At 42.9% G+C, this 2,500-nt stretch overlaps 1 protein-coding gene across 1 annotated transcript in view; it reads left to right on the top strand.

Moving 5' to 3' along the window:
- Window positions 1-2,500, top strand: part of mgat5 (alpha-1,6-mannosylglycoprotein 6-beta-N-acetylglucosaminyltransferase) — a 149,350-nt gene that overhangs the window by 131,083 nt on the left and 15,767 nt on the right.

The raw sequence follows: 2,500 nt of genomic DNA, 5'->3' as shown, positions 1-2,500 counted from the left end.
TCAGAGCCTTACACTGCCGATATTCAAAAAGACACATCACTAAACACTACTATTGAGCACCTTCACCCAGAGCTCACACACACACATACTGTACACACAAAGCCCTTAACTAGTCAGAGGCATACATATAACAGCAAACTCCTGTTTACTCAGAAACACTGAAACACCTCCCTTCATTCTGTCCAGGCCTCAAACATACATGGACATAGATAGATGTACATGCATGCTATCCTTTGAGTGTGTGTGTGTGTGTCTGTATCTCTGTCTGTGTCTGTGTGGTTATTATGATTTCATGAGCAGCAGGTTGAAAACAAGGTCACCACAACTGTGTGTCGTTCTCTGTTCCCATACAAAGCTTTTCTGTCAGCGCCATCTCTCTTTCTTGCTCTCTCTCTCTTTCACACACACACACACACACACACACACACACACACACACACACACACACACACACACACACACACACAGAGATGTATTCATCTCACCAGTTGCATTATCTTCACAGTATTTCATTCTCACATTCCCCTTCTTGTTTGTTCATTCAGTTCACGATTTGCTGCAAACGCAATCAACACACAGACGCTCGGTCTGCACATGAAAAGCCCTTCAACTAGCACACACATTACAGAAAAAACACACAGGACACTTTTTTGCTATTGTTGTGGCAGAGACAGCGAGAGGGAGAGAGAGATGGAGAGAATGCGAGCGCCGATAAAAGGAATGGATATTTCTAGATCACAATGTTCTCTTGGAACGACGGAATCTGCAGGGAGCTTCAATTAGTTCCCCAAAGACTCAGTGGGTTTGGCAGTCAAGCTTTTCAGATTTGAGAGTGAGCGAGTGTGCGCGCGCGTGTGTGTGTGTGTGTGTGTGTGTGTGTGTGTGTGTGTGTGTGTGTAAGGTGTTCCAACCTGTGCGAGGGTTTCTGGCGCCCTCTCTTTATGAAGCGAGCTTTTTACCTACAAACAGATTGCCCACACTAATTATCCTCATGAGGGTTCAAAACGCGACCAATATATACAGTCACAGGAGTATAGGGTGTGTGTGTGTGTGAGAGAGAGAGTGAGTGAGAAAGACAAAGGGAGTGTGAAGTGCACACAAGAGAGAGAGGGGGGGGGTAGAGAGAGACTCAGACACTGTGACAGACTCCGTCTCAGAACAGAATGAGAGTTTCTATAATAATCTCACCCACCCATACACACACACACACACACACACCACCACCACCACCACCACACCTTACTGCTTACGACAATGTCTCTGACTCTCCGCTTAAAAACCTTTTAATTCAAACGTGTCCTTATTACTCTGATCTGAGGGACAAGAAAGGATTGCTTTCTACATTAAACAGGTTGTGTGTGTGTGTGTGTGTGTGTGTGTGTGTGTGTGTGTGTGTGTGTGTGTTTTGCTTTCACCCCCACCCCCCAACCCCCTTAATTTTTGAGGTGTGCTGATTAATCTGTTCCATTTTGTACCTCCTCTCAATCTATTTCGTACCTGCACTGTTCTAGTGTGTGAGTGTTTGTCTCAGTGTGTGTGTGTGTTTGTGTGTGTGTGTCTGGATAGCTTTGTCTTATGTATAAACCACATCATGAGTTAATCCAGTGTTTCTCAAACTTTTTTTCTGGGGACCCACTTTTTAAAAATGACAGACTATCGCGACCCAACTCGTGACTGTGGTAGTTAACAAACTAGATCCTAATAGAAAGCTGTTAGCTTTCCTAAGCTATATAAGGTATAAGCTAGGGGTATTACACAACATAAATTGTCACTATGCTAAAAATTGTCAAATTTATTGAAGTAATGACAAGTTCTAAATATATCCTCTTCAACAGAGTTAAAATCAGCTGGTGCTGCAGATATAATAATAAATAAATAAATACATAATAACACACATATTTCTGTTTTCCAGCAACATATTAGGAAGCATAGGCCTTTTTACAGCATTGTACAATATAATGAAATACCAACATGCTGCATTAAATGGATCCATAATCCAGTCATACTGAGCATTGCTGGTTGGGAAATATTTTTGAAATAAACTTTGCAGAGATGTGATGTAGGCCTACTGTTGATGTAGGCCTACTGCCTACTCAAGGCGCCTGTCCCATACCTCAAGTTTTTTTGGTGAATGCATTAATCTTTTTTGCTAGGTGAGGTAGGTGCTTGTCTTTGCCTTGTAACTGGACATTTAACTCAAATGTATCGCTAAGATATATCAAATATATCGCTAAGATAGGCCAGCTTCGTCAAGAAATGTTCATTAGTGAACGTGCTTGCAGATTCAAACATGCGCGACAGCACTTTACCTCGGGAAAGCCACCTTGCCTCGCTGTGAAACAGTACAGCCTTTTGGTCTGCTACCATCTCTTCGCAAAGTGCGGAGAATAGACGCGCTTTTAAGGGCCGGGTTTTGATGAAATTCACCACTCTCACAACAACGTTCAAAATCTCATGTAGGTCGGGACTAAGCTGCCTTGACACGAGCGCTTCCCTATGA

The sequence above is a fragment of the Alosa sapidissima genome, chromosome 23 (assembly GCF_018492685.1).
Source record: "Alosa sapidissima isolate fAloSap1 chromosome 23, fAloSap1.pri, whole genome shotgun sequence".
NCBI classification, from domain to species: domain Eukaryota; kingdom Metazoa; phylum Chordata; class Actinopteri; order Clupeiformes; family Clupeidae; genus Alosa; species Alosa sapidissima.
The sequence above is the reverse complement of the archived record's forward strand: the minus strand, read 5'-3'. Positions and strand labels throughout refer to the sequence as shown.